The 19493-nt window shown below is 41.7% G+C and overlaps 1 protein-coding gene across 6 annotated transcripts in view; it reads left to right on the forward strand.

Moving 5' to 3' along the window:
* GLIS3 (GLIS family zinc finger 3) overlaps positions 1–19493 on the forward strand; it is a 507224-nt gene that overhangs the window by 412262 nt on the left and 75469 nt on the right. The gene's annotated exons all lie outside the window — the stretch shown is intronic.

The following is a 19493-nucleotide window of genomic DNA, read 5'->3' on the forward strand; positions in this document are numbered from 1 at the left end:
CTCTTGAGTTGTTCAGCAAGTGGAATCCAGTCTCTGTGACTCAGTTGTTTTAATAGTGATGGTGATAACCTTATTTTGCCCACATTTAATGCTTTAACATTTCAGAGCCATTTTGTATACATTATCTTATTTGATTCTTTTGGCCTTTAGAGTCAGGATGAATTTTTTATTACTACTTCTACTCTTTTTAGTTTGTTTCTGAGAAATGAGAAAGTTTAGAAGTGGAAAGGGAAGCAAGTATGATGCCAAAGGTGTTATGCTGTTTTCCTACAAGGCCCACAGAATGTGCTCCAGAATTAGCTAATACTGCCTAACGCAAAGCCGTCCGTTAAGTCTTGACGTACTGTTTGCAATCTTGGCATTCCACAGAACATTTTGGCAAAAGATTATTCTCCCTCCCAGCAATCCAGACCCCTCTTTATAAACTCTAGCAAAGTGTCATGTGACATCTTAAATGCTCACTGTTTCCACTGTTTGTTGAGTCCAGACTAACTCTTAAGTAACTGTTAAAGGACTACAGATAGTCGCTGCCTCAATAGGGCTGTCCTTTTCACTGGAATAGAAAGATGTTTTTCTTCTTTTGGCGATGGGTGTTTGCTGTGCTGCCAGTATAGGGGCCAGCTGTGGGCACAGCTGTAGTCCATTAGAATTATAAGCATCCTTAAATGGACCCTCATCTTCCCTGGAACCCAGCATGGGGAATCACATTCAGAAAGTTCCAAAAGATATTCATGATGACTCTTCATGAAATCTTAAGCTTTCTGACTTTTAAGACATTTTTTTTTTATTTAGCAAGTCTAATATGTCCAAACATTCTTTATATTATTAAGTCAAAAATCTACCTTCCCGGAACACCCACACAGGAGCTCTAGTTCTGTCTTCCAAGTATGCTTCCTTGTTTCCATCAATGACCTTACTGATGTATGCAGAAATTCTGCATTAATATTCCTGTTACCAGCAATTTTTACTTACTACCCAGCTTCCGGATTTTTTTTAGCATACAGATGGCATGCCTTTCTATTCTCTCCCTTGCATTTGTGCCATAGGATACAGTTCCAGGTAGGGTCACAGGAGACCATCAGTGGTCTGATTACCTTATTGGCTGTTGAGGCAGCACTGAACTGAAAAGGCAGGGAACTGATGTCAAAGGGGCTTATATATCATACTAAGATGTTTAAAGATAGATCGTGGTCAGACTTCTGATTTAGAAAGATAATTATGGTGGTAATGTGGGGCATGAGTTAGGGATCTCGGGTGAAAGGAGACAAGACAATTAGTTTGGCATATTTTTGTTAATCGATGTTGTTTAGATACAGTGGCTCATCTAATTATGACTATATCCAGCAGGGCTATCATCAATTCCAGGTTTCTCAGTCTTCTCCAAAATGCTATCGTGAGAGACTTTACTAAATAAGTTGTTGTAATCTAGGCTCATTATATGTGTGCCTTTCAGCTAATGGTATCTAAAAAGGAAATGACATTTCTCTGGTTGTTCTCAATAACCCCATCCTAGCTCCCATTGACTTACTTTCTCTTGAACTGCTCACCAACCTATATTATTTCTATAATCTTTCCAAGCATGAAGTTTAAGCATTCTGGTTATCAGTTGCATTTCTAGACTTTATCTTTTTTTGCCTTGTTGAAATTTGAGGTATGGATTTCTGTTTTTCCATTTTTCTGGGCCTTATCTCTTTGTACTTTCTCAAAACCTATTTTTATAATCATGTTTACCAGTGTTTTTGGTAGCAGAGTTAGTGTAACATTAGAATCTTGAATTCCCTGACTAGTTAGTGGGCTCTCTTACTGTCTTCTCTCCTATGCTAGGCCTTGCTGTCCTCTCTCACCCTACTTCCAGCAATCGTTTTTCTAATGATTCTCATTTGGGACTCTCAGCTATGGGATATATAGAAGCCAGGTAGTAGCAGAATTGTGATGTAGTTGATCAAAGTGGCTTAACACTGCTGCGTATCTTTCCATATATTTTTCTATCATATATAAACATGGGGCCCCTCTGTTCTGATTCTTTTTACTCCGTAGCATATAGTAAAATTCACTGCCATGAGGAGCCTTTATCACTCAATATTGGCAAGAACATCACTGATCTCTGAAAAAGGAGACTCAAAAGGGAAAACAGTTAAAAAAGTGACAGAACACAACAGACAAGAAGCTCTGTTTCACAACAATGCTTTGGGCTAGCCTAGCATATAAGCACCAGCTATATAGGAATTTGATAATATTTACCCACTGTGGACTTTGAATAGAAATTGTATTTTGAGATGATAGTATTACAAAGGACATCTTTGATATTTCCTCATATGTACATAAGCAAACACAGAAATCAGATTTCATTTCTTTGTACTCAAATTAGCAATCAAGGATGATCCATTCCCCTGCTCCTTTAAAAGAATCTTGTTCTTTCATATGGAAAAATGTCAAGAACAAGTTCCCCAATTTTCAAGTCATAAAGATTCAGACATGTTAGGGTGCCCTCAATCTTGGCATAAGTGAACAGAGGAACCCAATGTTCATGATGTTTTCCCCACCTCCCATCTCTACCCCACTTATGAGCCCCCTCCCACCCCAGAATATTTAGCTTGAAGTTGATTAAAGCCTTCAACACAGCAAAACACTCACAAACTCAGTACCACTAAATCTCTTCAACCATTGGTGATGGCAAAAAGGGGTGAATTGGCATTTAAAATACCCAGTAATAACACAATGGGTGCAATTACCCATTTTTATTCTCTTCCCTTATGAAGTAAAGTGTTTAAAGGAAATGGGAAGAAGAACAATAAGAGCCATTAAATACCTATGTAGCACAGTTTACTGGGCATTTTCATGCCTGTTTAGCTCTTTAATCTTCACAACAGTTATACAAGGTCAGTGTTGCAATTATTGTAATCCCATTTTAGAGATGAAAGACCTAAGCTTCTGAGAAGCTAGCTGTCTTTACAAAGCACACTCAGTAAGTAGGAGAACCGTACTCCAGCTGAATTTTTCTGACTCCACATCCAGTGCTCCTTTGACTCTACCATTCTTACTATGGGCTGTCTGATTTTCCAACACGGGAAATTTTGTAATTTGTCCGCAAGTTCTTGGCATGATGATCATTCCCAGAAGCTCTGTAGTAGCCTTCTGTTAGAAGATGGTAGCAGGGCCCCTGACTGAGGCTCTGCCCCTAGAGGCCCCCATGCTTTGGAGTACCTTCCTCAAGTTTTTCTAAACCCTTTTTTGGTGACTGGGCCAGCAGTACCATCCAGGTGGGGAACCCTGAGCCCAGACTAGCACCCACAGAGGTGCCAGCCCTAATTTCTCTCCGTCAGGGCATTCTCTCACCCTCTACCCCATATGTGGGGTCAACTAGGTGCCCTAATGAGCTTTTCGACATGCCTTTGAGATCATCCTGAGGACCTGTAGGCCAGACCTAATTCCAAGAGGGCAGCCTTGGGAGCAGATCACTTGTGCTGGCCAATGTGGTATTTCTTTTGCTGAATCACTTGAGATTGGCCCTCTAGTGTGATGCTGACATACTGATTTGGGGTGACTCAAATTGATTATTTTGACAGAAGCCCTACAAAATCTTTGCCTAGTGCTCTGTACATCCTGCGGATAGTCTTGTAAATGGCAGGAACTATAAAGCATCTGAGATTTTACCCTAGGTACAAGCTAGTAAATTAGCCTGCCACAGTTTCATGGATGCTGGCAGAAGACATGAGCCTCCTGGGTCAGAGACAAAGGTGAGGTTATTACTCACAGCAGTGGCGGTAGCCAGAGTATCATCTTTTTCTTTTTCTTTTTTTTAAATAAGTTTATTTATTATTTATTTTTGGCTGCGTTGGGTCTTCGTTGCTTCACGTGCGGGCTTTCTCTAGTTGTGGCGAGCGGGGGCTACTCTTCATTGCGGAACGCAGCCTTCTCACTGCAGTAGCTTCTTTTGTTGTGGAGTGCGGGCTCTAGAGTACAGGCTCAGTAGTTGTGGCTCTCAGGCTTAGTTGCTCTGCGTCATATGGGATCTTCCCGGACCAGGGATCAAACCCGTGTCCCCTGCATTGGCAGGTGGATTCCCAACCACTGTGCCACCAGGGAAGTCCCTCATCTTTTTGTTGTGCAAGTTTCTTAAGTCTCAGTTCCCACAAGGTGACACAAAGTGGGCCAGGTGACACTTGCACACTCAGTGGATTGTGTTAAAAGAGGGAAGTTCTGAGCTTAGGGAACCCAAATCTTTTATATAGATTCACCCTGCTACCCAAAAGTAGAGCATTCCTGTGAAACCTTTCTTCAGCAGAAATGGCATAAAGCAAAGAAGCAATTACCTTAGGACACATCTTGCTAACAGATGCACAAAATGAATGGAGATAAAGCACAGATGCTCACAGATGCAGTTCAATGCTATGGAGCCTTGATGCTGAGATGCCAAGTGTAGTGTAGTTCCTGGGGAAGGAGGTTGGTGGTGCCACTCTCACTGCTCTGGGTGTGCACTGCCTCCGTAACACCTGACTACAAAACAAATGCTGAACCCTATTTTCTCTTTTTGCCTTTTTTCATAAAAGCAAAAATCCTAAAATTTCTTTTGGTTAGAGAAAACAGGTACTATGTAGGTCTTCTGTAAAAGCAAAGTGGCATAAAGCAAACTTTAGAAAAGCGAGGGATACTTGTAATGGGTGAAAGTATGCCTGCCCTTTGCTAAGGAGGAAGATACTAACCTAGTCAGTTTTCCAAAGCCCTTTGGTATAGAAACATGCTTAAAAAAGATAGTCTAATAAGGGAGTCAGTGCCTCTGTTCCCAAGACGTAGAGAAACTTGAGAGACCCATGGAGAATTGCCTCTCAACAGTAGGTTCTTATTGCTCCCTCTTGATAGCAAATGTGCAGGAACAGCCAAACAGTAACCCCAGCCTGCCCTGGGATGGCCCTAAATCTTTAGGATTGTCCCAAAATAAATGATTCCCAAAAGAAAAGACTGAAGCCAGGAAAGAAGGAACATGGATGTTTGAAAGAAATAATTGTATGCCTTGTGGGTCTGTATATAACTTGCCATTTCCATACACGTTTGTTTCAGATACTACAGCCCTGCCCATGGGTAGCTCCAATTATCTCATGGTTTGATTTGTTCACCTGTACCTAGAATTATCTATACCACTAGCTTGTTACAGTGCTTAGAATTGCCCCCATTACAATCATTCTCTCCAGTTACTGTCTACAGACTGTCTCCAGAAGATCTTGTATAATTTTGTTCTGTTATATGGCACAGGCAATGCAACAGTCCCTTCACTCCCAGAATGTATCAATATGGCTTCAATTACAAATTTTCAAGTAGCAGGTCTGTCTTCCATGGATATTGTGAGAGGAAGGTGGTTTTAACGGGAGTATGAGATCAGAAGAAGTGAGAAATGATGGGTATACTTGGATCTGGGGGAGGTGTTTTCAGTAGGGTCTCCAGGGGATAAAGGAATAGTTTGCACCCACCGGAGGATAAGGCAGAGGAAAACCAAGCATTGGGGAGCATTGGAAAAAAATGGCTGGGGTGATGTTTTAGAAGTCACTCCACAATTTACCCTGGAGCCTATCCTCCTATTGGACTTTAAGAATAGATCTGAAAATGGGTTTTTTGCTATTCCATCTCCTTAGTTTTCCTTGGCTTTTAAAAAGAATGTAGGCAGTACATTCTAAAATGAATGTCAGGGGAGTGTTTTTAAAGGAATAACTCAAATGCAGTTGTGTTTGCTCACTTGTCTATCAATGTCACCCTTCCGTTTTGACGCCCAGCTCAGCATCAGCTGTGTGCGCTGTACGTGCAGACATCTTCAGCCCTGACAGCACCTGCTGTTCGTGGCTCTCACCTCTTTGGCCACACCCCTATGCAGATGCTGCCCTCAATGACTTGGATACCAAGCAGTGATATTTACATTGATATGGTTAAGTTAACTTTGTGGTGGTAAAAGCCTCAGTTTTTCATTTCCTGGCTGGTATTTGCAATGTGGAATTGCAACACTGCATTTACGTGTGTTTTTGCCTTTAAAATGTTCTGTGGTGTTGCAACATTTGAGAAATTCCCAGGGACCCTTAATCTTCCTACAAACACTGGTTTGTAAGCTAAGAGCCAACTCACTATCTCAAAGTAATCTCCTTGTGCCCCTGCTACATAATTCTGATTATCATTTGTGTATCTTTAGACTGTCCCTGTGCTGTCTTTTAGTTTATTTCACTCTTGAGGATACCAATAAAAGAATGAAGAAAAAAGATTTTTTTTTTAATTCTAGTTTCTTCTTTCAAGAGCAATTGAACTTAAAGCTACTTTCCCTATTGTTTTCCATGAAGTTGCATTTAAATATTTTATTAATGCAAAGACGTGTAGTCAGGACTAAGGACAAGTGAACAGTAGCCATGGCAACCAGGAAGCCATTCAGGAGGTGAAAAAAATGCAGTAAAGAGTAAGTGTTTTAATCCTTAACTTTAATCCCTTTACTTCCTGTTCTCAAAATGAAATATAAATCAGGCACCATGGAGCGCTGCAATTTTTCTCTGAAAAGGATGTTGGCAAAAGAGGATTAGTAATGGACAGACGTATTTAAAGAATTTAATCACACAATTTGTTGTAAAACTTTTGAGACCACGAGTGACCAGTTCTTTTGAGGGCCGTCAATGAGAACCAACAAAACATACTTTGAAACTGATTAGAGAGTTGGCGCAGGGGGACACCTCTGCTTGCTGTTATTGTTACATCATTTCAGCCTGTGGTAATGACATGAGAAACCAAGGAATTTGCTTGGTTCCCCTAGTGGGGTGGTAGAAGACTGGGGGTGGGGGGTGTCTTGTTGGTAGAATAGAGATATTCTTTTGATCTTCAAAATACCAGGGAAAAATTAAGTCTCCTGTATTTCACATACTACCTTTCCTTGATGTCTGATTACTATGGGAGTTTTACAAAGATGTGTGCTTTCCATTGTCAACAGACTCTTTGGATTTCTGCTAAAAACCACAGGCTTTACTCTCTGTGGACAATAAAACAGAATCCTCGGAAGGATAAATTATTACTTCTTAGTGTCTCTATTTTTTGTTTCTAAGATTTTCTTTTACATAGAGCACTGCTGACTTGTTAATTTCTGTTTTAAAATAAAATATCTGTTATCTTTTCCTTTAAAGTCAGACCTAAAATATGCCCCCTACACTGGCTTGAAACGTTGGTTGTTTGACTCTACAGCACATCTCTTTTCCCTTGTTCTGCTTTGGAGGATTATTGGGGATGAAAGGGGACATGTCTTTTGATGGCACTTTCCCTTTCTTACATACATATATATTTATTTCTACGGGACTAAAAGTTACCAGTACACAGGACTCTTTGCAGAGATCTGAAGTAGCCACAACTTCTCCTAGCTCCCTGCATTGTCAGAATGTGAAATCACTTCCAATAATAACATCCTCCCAAGGGGGTGCTAATAGTGACGACAGATAAGTCAACATGAGGCCTAGAGCATTTGAGAGTGGACACAGCAGAACACTTGAGTTTGGAGTTCCTTATAGACCTTGAAAACAAAAGCATACATGCTAAGTCCTGCAGGCGGCAGGACATCTGGGGAAGAAAAATAGCATCATGTTCTCCAGCTTAGAGAACAACGTGGAACATTGACAACTCCTGTTTCTGCTTCGTCATCATGACCTACTGTCATTTCTCCCCATACTGTCAGAACCAGCAAGGCTTGCATAGTCTAGGACAGAGCTTCTGAAATGTAATGCGTGCACTATGAGTGGCTACTGGCAGCCATCATTATCCTTCCTTACTTTCCTTGGATTTTTGGCTTTCTAGTCTGCAGTTCTGGGGTGCAGTTAAGTTTTCGGAGAGGGGATTGGAGTTCATTGCAGTGGGTGGATGACAAGAAGAAAGACAAAGTAATGTCAGTGTCCAAAGGAGGAATAGTAGTTTCTAAACATGAAAAAGACTTTGGCAGAAGCTGCAGAGACTACAGGAAGTCTCAGGAATAGTCCAGTTCCTGTCTCAGGCTTTACTGTAAAGAACTTCTCTGAACCAGGCCTCCTTTCCCATGACCAAAGAGAAGAGCTTCATTTCACCAAAGCATTAAAAGTTTATGTGATTCATGCATCACTCTTAGATATACAGTCCTCAGTCGACAGAGGGGAAGTTACCTACAGTAAAATGCTTCTGTGCCTTGATGAAAATAACACCAGGGGCAAGCTCTTATGTTGGTTGGCATTACCTCAGGGGGAAAAGGACCCTGGAACAGCATTAAAGCCTGAACGTGGAGCAGTGACCAGGGAGACCAGGGACATGGCTGGCCACTTAATCAACCAGGGTCCAAAAGATGGAGGGTCTTGTTTTGGCGATGTACATTGTCAAAGAGGGTGCTAGAGTGTGTCATTTCATGTCCACTTGGCTCGAAATTTCTGTTCTGCTTGTCAAATATATGCTAGACAGTGAATCTTTAAAAGCAAGGTAGAAAGTTGGATTTGTTCCCAGCCCTTCCAGGTGAATAAGAGATAGGAAGTACAAATGTAATGAATGAGCATTTCTGGAAAAATTGCTCATTTGCACGTTCCAATAGACAACATGTAAATGTGAATACTTTTATCTAGTGAAATTTGGCATGAACGGGGACTGAGCATTATAAGGAAATAAACTTCCTAAGTATCTTTAAAAAACAAAAAAACTGGGGCTTCCCTGGTGGCGCAGTGGTTGAGAGTCCGCCTGCCGATGCAGGGGACACGGGTTCGTGCCCCGGTCCGGGAAGATCCCACATGCCGCAGAGCGGCTGGGCCCGTGAGCCATGGCCGCTGAGCCTGCGCGTCCGGAGCCTGTGCTCCGCAATGGGAGAGGCCACAACAGTGAGAGGCCCGCGTACCGCAAAAAAAAAAAAAACAAAAAAAAAAAAACCAAAAAAAAAAAACAAAAAAACTTCTGTTAAGATTTCACTTGTCTAGAGGCAAGACGGGAATAAAGACACAGACCTACTAGAGAGTGGACTTGAGGATACGGGGAGGGGGAAGGGTAAGCTGGGACAAAGTGAGAGAGTGGCATGGACATATGTACACTACCAAACGTAAAATAGATAGCTAGTGGGAAGCAGCTGCATAGCACAGGGAGATCAGCTCGGTGCTTTGTGACCACCTAGAAGGGTGGGATAGGGAGGGTGGGAGGGAGGGAGACGCAAGAGGGAAGAGATATGGGGACATATGTATATGTATAACTGATTCACTTTGTTATAAAGCAGAAACTAACACACCATTGTAAAGCAATTATACTCCAATAAAGATGTTTAAAAAAAAAGATTTCACTTGTCTAGTTCCTGTTTTATTCTCAGTTGATAATTTCAGCATGCTTAAACTGCCTCACTCTTTTTTTTCCTTTTGTATTGCAATGAAGACATGATTTTATCTCCCTTTAGGAGCTGCCCTAAAGGATAAGCATGGATTAATGAATCCTTAGCAGCTATTGATTCATTTGTTATTCATTCCTTTATTTGTTCACACATTTCCCCAAATACTTATATAGAGTACCTTTCATGTGAAAAGCAGCACTGTTTTAGCTTGTATGATTAAACAGACGTGGTTTCTGTTTACAAGGACACTTTTTATCTTCTGTGACACACACACACACACACACACACACACACACACACACATATAATGTATAAGTAAGTATTATAGAATGTAGAAAACCACAGTACTATCAGAGTGATACAGAGAAATTGCTATTGGAATGTCTAAAAAGGAAGAAATTACTTCCTTTTTAGATGGAAAAGGAATGGAAAGATGTGGGACAACTTTGAGGAAGAGATGACATTGAATTGGATCTTGAAGAATATGCAGAATGTGTTACAGATATGCAGAGCCTGGAATAAGGGGGACTCCAGATGAGGGAAGCTGGTGGCCAGAAGTACAGCTTAAGACATGAATGAGAATGAACAAGGGTTACAGAGGAGAGCATGTTGGCTCTGTGTGACATGAGGCATGGGACATGAAAGCACACAGCTAGGGGAGAGCCCACCTGTTAAAGCTGGTGAGTTTGGGGGTAGGTAGTGCTTGGTAGAGAGTCACTAAAGGGCTTTGGAGCGGGGGTGGGGGTAATGCTGTCAGCAGTGTACTTGGGGAAAATTAAACAGAAAGCAAGTGCTCTCCTTTGAAGTTACAGCCTTCAACTTTTAGAAGTAGGCATTTGAAAATTGTCCAAACACTGATATACGTGAAAATCAGCCTTAAATCTTTTCGTGAAAATCAGCCTTAAATCTTTTTCAGACAATCTGTTTTAATTAAATGAAAGGAAGGAAAAAATAACTTCTGCAGTTAGTCTCTCCCCACTCCTCCTAAACTATAGCATCGGCAGGGGTTGTAGTCAGAAATCAATTCAAAGGGACACAATAAGGAGCTGGGGGAAGTAATTACTAGATAGCTGGCTGCTTTAATTAAACCTTGAGAATACTTGAATAGAAAGAAAAATGCTACACTTGACTGGATGGGATGGAATGTGTGTCGTCACATTAGGGCAATGAGCTGGTGTCAGGAGGAATTTATGAAGCTATAATAGAAGAAACCCTTCTTCTTGAGTCTTTACAACCTCATAACCAGGCCTCAAAGGGTGAAGGAGGATGTTTTCCATGCCATGTGAAATTCCATGTTAATATTTCTGTATTTGGCTAAAAAAAGAATCCATCCTTCAGTTTAATGTTCTGCCTTTTAGGTGTTCCTCCAAATGAAGTTTGAATCTACCTTTAACTATGTTCATTTATATATCATTTTCCAGTCAGAAAACAAAATGTAGGATTCTTGGTGTCAATTTTAGAATAATATTGACTTAGGAGGAAAATGGTATTTTTACAAATGTAAACAATGCAGAAAATCCAACCTGCATGCCTTTATGATTTCAACATACTTTTGAACCTCAATTCTCCAGCTCTGTCCAGGAGAGCTAGATAGTGGTACAGACTTTGGTAAATAGGGCATCTAGGTAAGTATTAACATCCCCCAAAGTGTTCTGAAAATGTTTTGTTGTTGGTTTTGATTTCTAATATATTTTGGGAAAAGTCCAATTAAAAAATTAAGTAAAAGCGAGCTACATTCTTCTGAGATAGAATAATTTCAGAGTGATATTCATCTGTGAAAACTGTGCTAATGTCTTGAATAAGGCACTGTTTGGCCCCAGACTCTATTTATGAGGCTAAGCAAGACCACAGGGGGTTCTAACAAGTATCACTCTTAACAATTATAATAGCTTCTCTTCTTGAGCAAAAAAAAAAAAAAAAAAAAAAAAAATTAACTATGTACTACACTAGCCACTTTCTGTAGGTCATCTCATGTAATCCTGTAATAACCCCACAGTGTTGGTGTTATCACCACCATTCTACAGAGGATGGTACTGAAGCCTTTCAAGGTTAAATATCTTGCCAAAGGCCACGTGTTAGTAGGTAGCAGAGCTGAAATTTGAACTTGCATCTACTAGACCCCAAAGTCTCCGTTCTTTTTCCTTTGTCTTATTGCCATATTATGGTATGATAAAAAGAAAGAGAAAAATAACTAAAGATGGATGGGAGAAAAAAGAAAATAAAGGTGCATGTTATACAGTGTTATAATGTTTCCACACTGGATATTAATGGGAAAAATGTAAGAATAGAAATGGTAGTTGCATGAGTTGAACGTTGACTATATACCATTATTGGTGAAATAATTTATTATCTCATGTTATCTGTTATCCCCAACAACCACCTTATAAACTACCCACATTGTACAGAGGAAGCTGAGCTAAAGAGATGTTAAACTACTTGTTAACAGTTGTCTAACATTTCATAAGTAAGGGTACAAAAGCTCAAATCCAGGTATTTTGGGTCCAGAGCCCACACTCTTATTTTTCATGACCCATATGCTAAACTATTATTTGAGTGGCTGTTAATATCAATAGAGCATGGGCTGCTTTTCAGAGATAATTCACTCTTGTTTAGAGATTTAACATCATCATTTAATACCATCTTTGATGCCAGAGGATATTTTCATCAAGTTTGTAAATGGCCCCAAAGTGGGGAATGTGGTAGCCAGCTGAGTGACAGAGTCGAATGAAAGGCAGCCAAGAGCTTCTGTACCACCAAACGACAATGGAGATGTAAAAAGTTAGCTTCTGAATATAAAGAGCCATCAGAAATAAAGAGCATCACATTTGAAAAGAGATCTAGAAATTTTACTTAATGGCACGTTTTATTTTAGCCACACTATAAACTCCATGAGGGCAGGGAACCAGGTTATCTTGGGCATAACTTTATCTTCTAGGCCTAGCATAGTTTGGGGAACACAATAAGGGATTCAATAAATGGAATGAATGAATGAATGAATAATGTAACATGGACTTTAAAAAGCTATTGATTCTTTTAGGTTGAATTGATAGAGGTAGAACATCTGGAACAAGGGATGTGTTTGTTCTGTTACACTCTCTCTTGGTCACACAGCTAGTTCACTATATTAGCATTGGTATATCATTTGCACATTTACACATCCAGTGAGGTCCAGTGTTGAGAGTTATTGGTGTGGTGAATGGAATAATATGCTACATGAGAAAGCAGGGACTGACATTTTAGGTAAGTGACTTCTGTGTACCAAACATGGTTTCAAGCACTTTCTCAACCTTATCTAATTTATTTATTAAAGCAACCAAGATAGCTCAGTGGTATCATCTTTATTTTACAAAAGGGGGACTAAACTCGGGCAAGTCAATATATCTGCTCTGGATCACCCAGTAGTTGAACCAGTTTGTCAAACTAAGAGGCCCAGTCTCCTTCTACCGGAGATTACTCTCGTCTATATTAAAAACTAAAGATATTCAGCCTGGAGAAAAAACTGCAAAGGGAGGGCTGACAAAGAAAGTAAACTACTGCCCCTTTTAGGGCTGAAATTCTGTGATACTGTGGCATTTTGAGGCTTCTCAAATATTAAAAGAAATATAAAGTAGACCACAAGCAAAGTTATTCTGTGTGGTCTGGGGGAAGAGGGGAGAAATAAACTCCAGTGAGTAGAAATTATGGGAGGCAGATTACAGATCAACTTGAGGCAAACCTTTCTAATGATTAGACCTATTTAACAGTGGAGTGCAATGAGTTGTGAGGAAGTGAGTTCCCTGTCATCAAAGGGATTTAAACAAAGGCTGAGCTGCCACCATGATATGCGGTAATGTTAGGCAGTTCAGTACCCTACATTTAAATTTAAATTAATTAAAATTAGATTAAAATAAAATAAAGTTTGGTTCCTCAGTTGCACTAGCTACATTTCAAGTGTTTATTAATCACATGTGACTAGTGTCTACCAATTAGTACAGTACAGAACTTTTCTATCATCTGAGAGAGTTCTGTTGGACAGCACTGCTGTCGCACTGGTGCATAGCATTACTGGACTCTGGTTCCTTTTTAGTCTGAAATTCTCTTTCTGTGAACAGTTCCCCATCAATCACTATTTTTTACTAAATAACCAGTAGTTTTGTTGTATCTATATAGGAGTTGATTTTTCTTGTCTCTTATTGAGATATACCCTGGTATGTGTATTTATTCAAATATTTTGGCATGTTCATTAAGTAGCTATAGATAAAATGTTTGGCCTTCGGAGTCAGTGCTAACCAAATAAGTACTTCCTATTATAGAAATTCAGGGTGTCCAATTGGACAGTACCTCTTGTTCCTGAAGAGTTTTCTTCCAATACCATTTTTCTAAGTCTTCACTCTCATTTCTTTCCTTCTTTGCAAATTGGTCATTCCCAAAGGAAATGAATTTGACAGCAGATTGTTGGAGATTAATTACCTATGATATGCCAAAGCCACTTCATAAATGTCAGTGCTGAGGAATCCCTAGAGAGAGAATTTTTAGATTCAACTGGAAATTAATTGTAATTAATATAATAGGTTAATTCATTGTAATTATTTTTAAGCCTTTTGGCAGTGAGTTAATTCCCCAAGATCCACATTGCTCAAAGTGTCATAGAGAATGCTTGATGAGAATGTTCTGGTACTAAACCTTAACCCTCTTGAAAAAAATGCTATTTGTCTTTCCTTCTGGCTGAGTTTCTTCAGAAACATATTTTGGTGGCATTTGATTTCTGGAGAACAAAGGAATCCCTGCAAGGTGATGTATAAACATCACAGCCCAGATAGAGGATGCTCATTGGAGAAAGGGAAAACAAAGACCTTTGATTGTGCCTCGTTTTCTTTGGAAATATGTCTTGCTTCAGACTAACAGAATGCCTTTGCTCTTGGAATAAAATGTAATGGAACTGAAAATTGAAGAATCTGGGCCTTTTTCCCTTTCCTAATTATTTCCACTTGACTCACTTAATCTTGGACGATTATTCAATCATATCTGAAATGGGAAAATGATGGGAGTAGAATTTCTGTCTCTTGTTTCAAGAGCTTATAAACATTAACAGAATAGTCTTGAACAAAAAACAAATACAAATCACAATTGACGGTGCCTCATTTTTAGATATTAGAAAAAAATCCCTGCATTGTTAGGGAAGCAGCTCAAGTTTCCAAATGCGGGAACCTTGTCAAGACTTGATGCGTGATTTCACTATTAACGTTGAAAAACTATCATTTAGAGCAAATATTTCATAATGGCAGATTGTACGGAAGCTAAGGAGCCAATTTGTTTACTTGCACCTGGATAGGCCAAGAAATTAAGCCCTAAAATGGGTCATTAATGCTCAGGATCATTAACACTCAAAGATTCGCAGGTTGGTTTCTGAGACTCAGAGATGTCTCATTTCTTTCTAGTATGTTTATGAGCCTTACTGCAGGTTTATGAATAGAAGGACACATGCAATCCTGATAGTTGCTGAGAGCTAGATCAGGACTCAATATGCAATAAAATTCCTGACAATTGGGACTGTCTAAAATTAAAGCTAACTGCCAAGATAGGGAAGTAAGTTGCCTGTTACGATAGGGAAACAAGCAGAGTCTGAGAGCCACCTACTGGGGTTGCTGTAGGGCAACAGTGCATAAGACAGAGATTTGGCCCCAGTGATATCTGAGGCTGTTTTGAATGCTAATTATTCTTGTAAATTAGGGTTTTATTTTTAATTTAGACTCCACAATTATGCTTTTAGTATTATCCATAATGGCCCAGAATACCCCACTTTCATTAAACATCTAGTTACTATACTGCTGGTGTGTGGGCAGAGCAGGAACTGAAGAAAAGGGAACAATGTATGTCTGAGCATCTTATGAGTACTGCTGATTGGCTCTCTGCATTCCTGAGGCAAATAAAAAGAATTTGGGGGCGTTTGCTAAATTGGGTGCTCCCAGAAGCAGGCTGTGAGCCAAGGATTCAGGTGCCTGTGAGTTGTTAAAGAATGGCTCCCAGGAGAATACAGGAGAGGAATGAGGGAAGGGGCTAAAGCTAAATGGGGTGTGTGTCGGGGGGTGATCCTACAGGGAGCTCTGGAGCGTAATTTACACTTCAGAGTTTGTCCCACTTTGGCGCTAAGCAGAACTGGTTAGCCATGCATATGTCTGTTGGTGGGGGTGTCTGCGAGCTGCTGGCTGTAATGAACGCAGAAGCTGGGGGATGGGCACACAAAGCGAGGAGAGGGGGCAGTACAGAGCTAATCAAAGGGATCAGAGGGGATCTGGCAGAGCAGCAGCAGCCTCTGCACTATAGCTACTATTGTCTGTATCTTTTAAAATTCTCCGTCAGGAGAGGTAATTAAGACACGACCGCGTTGTATTTTTAGACACATCCACAGGCCACTAGAGATTGTAAAGTCCTTTAGATAAAGAATTGTGTCTCATTCTTACAAATCCAGTTAGCACTGTATGATTTACCCGGATGCTGGTCCCACCCTGCCAGGTGCTGCAGGGTTTTGAAAGTTTAAAAGGCAGTCAGCCAACCAGGTCCTCATGGACTTTATAATAGTGCAGACTAAACTCATAACAAGAAACAAAGCCTTGAACATACGTCCAGTTGCAGGATTGTTGAAAGCAGACTCTTCAGCTCTCCCTGTACCATTGGGGGCCCCGTGTGGGCTGACCTGGTCAGAGGGGCTTCATTCAGGAGGGAGCCATAAACTGGGTCTTGGAGGAATTATACTGAGAGGAGGGAAGCCATTCCAGGCAAGAGGAATGAACAACATAATAAATGGGGTATTTGCAGACAGCAAGATATTGCTCATGAAAGGAGCAGAGGCTTTTGTCGAGGCCTAGGGGAAATATCTATCCTTAGTATGTGGTGGAGTCACGTCACAGAAGCTCTTCTTGTCTTCGCCTTTTGGGACTGGTGTACTCAGAGAGGAGAGGATATTTGTTTCTTGGGTATGCCATAATAAACTCTATTTTAGGAGAGTCTGCCTGAAATCCCAGTATGGATTGATGAGGAAAGAGGGCCTGGAGGGAGAAGTAATGCCTAGCAGTCACTATTAGCAGTCCAGCCCCATTTTTTTTTTTTTTTTTTTTGATGTGGACCATTTTTAAAGTCTTTATTGAATTTGTTACAATATTGCTTCTGTTTTTTGTTTTGGTTTTTTGGCCCCGAGGCAGGTGGGATCTTAGCTCCCCGACCAGGGATTGAACCAGCACCCGCTGCATTGGAAGGCAAAGTCTTTTTTTTATTTTATTTTTGGCTGCGTTGGGTCTATTTTTTGGTTGCAGTGCGCAGGCTTCTCATTGCAGTGGCTTCTCTTGTGCAGCACGGGCTCTAGGCACGCGGGCTTCAGTAGTTGTGGCACACAGGCTCAGTAGTTGTGACTTGCGGGCTCTAGAGCGCAGGCTCAGTAGTTGTGGCGCACGGGCTCTGCGGCATGTGGGATCTTCCTGGACCAGGGCTCGAACCCATGTCCCCTGCATTGGCAGGCAGATTCTTAACCACTGCGCCACCAAGGAAGCCCCTGAGGGCGAAGTCTTAAACATTGGACCGCCAGGGAAGTCCCTCCAGCCCCATATTGCTCTCTGAACCTTGCCCTCTGAATTCCAGCTGCCTGCAGATTCTTTCCACCAGGATGTCCCAGAATAATCTCAGAGTTAACATGTCTCAAACCAATCTGCTGATTTACCTCCAACCTACTTCTCTGTTCTCCTTTGCTGTTCCTCAGGCCAAAACTTGGAGCCGTCCTTGACTCTCCTTCTCTCATATTTCACACCTCATTCAGCTCCACCCTCAAAACAAAGTCACCAGGGACTTCCCTGGTGGCACAGTGGTTAAGAATCCGCCTGCCAATGCAGGGAACACGGGTTCGATCCCTGGTCAGAAGATCCCACATGCCGCGGAGCAGCTAAGCCCGTGAGCCACAACTACTGAGCCTGTGCTCTAGAGCCCACAGGCCACAACTGCTGAGCCCACATGCTGCAAGTACTGAAGCCTGCACACCTAGAGCCCATGCTCCGCAACAGGAGAAGCCACTGCAATGAGAAACTCGTGCACCGCAGCGAACAGTAGCCCCCACTCACCGCAACTAGAGAAAGCCCGTGCGCAGCAATGAAGACCCAACGCAGCCAAAACCAAAAAACAAAGTCACCGCCTCTGACTCTAGGCCTTCGGCATCTCCCATCTGGATTGTTGAGATAGCCCCTAACTGGGCTCTCTTGCCCTCCTACTGTCTGTTTTCCACACAATAATCAGAGTCATCTCTTCACATTGTAAGACAAACCAGTTGCTTTCCTGCTCACAGCCTCCCATTAGTTGCTGTCACAATGAAATCAGTCCGCCCTTGATATCCTCATGTTCCGCATCTCTGAATTCAACCAACCACGGGTCAAAAATACGGGGAGGGCTTCCCTGGTGGCACAGTGGTTGAGAGTCCGCCTGCCGATGCAGGGGACATGGGTTCGTGCCCCGGTCCGGGAAGATCCCACATGCCGCCGAGGGGCTGGGCCCGTGAGCCATGGCCGCTGAGCCTGCGCGTCCGGAGCCTGTGCTTCGCAACGGGATAGGCCACAACAGTGAGTGACCCGCATACCGCAAAAATTAAAAAATAATACGGGGAAAAAATTCCAGAAAGTTCCAGAAAGCAAAACTTGAATATGCTTTATGTGCCTGCAACTCTTTACATAGCATTTTCATTTTATTGGGTATTACAAGTAATGTAGAGATGATTTAAAGTATATGGGAGGATGTACATAGGTTATATGCAAATATTGCACCATTTTATATAAGGAACTTGAGCATACGTGGATTTTGGTAGGTATCCACAGGGGTCCTGGAGCCAGTGCCCCTGGATACTGAGGGATTACTATGCTAAATCTCCCGGTGTTGAAGGCTGGACACAACCTGACTCTGGCTATTTCTCCAGCCCCATGAGCCTCATCTTTCCCATTGCTCCCTTGCTCCCTCCTCTCCAGGTGGTTGTTTTTAGAACCCATCAGGCTGTTCCCTCTTTAGATTTCTTTCCTTTCTGTTCCATCCACATAAAATGCTCTTTCTACCATCTTGCCTCTCTCACTTCATTCAGGTCACGGTCCATAATGTCCTCTCCTCCCAGAGGCCTTCCTTGACCCCTCGTCTAAAAGCATGGAGATACGAGTGTCATCCCCACGAAGTCTGGCTGAGCTCCACAGAAACAGGAGTGAGGGCCAAAGAGAACATCAGGGAAGGGATGAGAAGGGGAAGAGGACCCAAGGGAGGAGCACAGAGTCAGAGACTCAGGAGAGAGAGAAGTAAGATGTCCTCTTTCGGAGAGGGGTACTGAGGTCAGGATGCCCCTGGATTAAGATCGTCTCCTTTCAGGGGCCCTGAGGCCACTCTGCATGTGCTTAGGATGCAGATCTTAAGGAATGTTGGGTGCCATGCTTTATTTTTCCCAACTGCAGATATTCATATTACTGGCCCAGGACGGAACCAGGTGACAAGCCTCTGGGGAAGGGGAAATGAAAACCAAACAGTGGTGCTTTTTGTTTCTCTGTCTCTACTCCAACAAAGACCCCTTTCCCTCAAGGGCATGGTGTCAGAATCTACAGAGTGATAATGAGATATTCCAGGAACTTTTCTGGAGAACCTAGGGGCCCTTTGCTCTTTCCCCAACTAGACCAATCTGAACGACAGTCTCCTGGCTAAAATACTTAAAAGTCCTAAGAGGAAGAAGGAAGTGTATGAATGTATGTGATGTGGTACAGAAAAGGAGGAAGTTGGGGCTGGGTTATTTCTTGAGGTGGTATAGTGTAACTTTGAAGAGCCTGGTTTGGGATTCTGACACCCAAATCCAAGTCTGACCTTTACCGGATGTGTCATTCCAGCTTTCTCATCTCTAAAATGGTAATCACAATAGCGTGTGCCTCTTAGGGTTGCTATGAGGCACACAGTGTCAAGTACACTACACGGATTCCATATATGTTTATTGAAATGGAATGCAATCTTTAAAACTGTGTCATGGTGACTCTGTACATCCAGCCATTTCCTGTGGAATTTATGTGCATGATCCTCTTTTCCTTGCTGATTGGAAATAATCATCATATGGTTGTGTCTTTCAAAGTGCATTCTAATAGGATCTGTATCAGTCATGCTTCTCCAGACAAGCAGAACCAGTAGGAGA

Source organism: Tursiops truncatus, chromosome 6, assembly GCF_011762595.2.
Source record: "Tursiops truncatus isolate mTurTru1 chromosome 6, mTurTru1.mat.Y, whole genome shotgun sequence".
NCBI lineage: Eukaryota > Metazoa > Chordata > Mammalia > Artiodactyla > Delphinidae > Tursiops > Tursiops truncatus.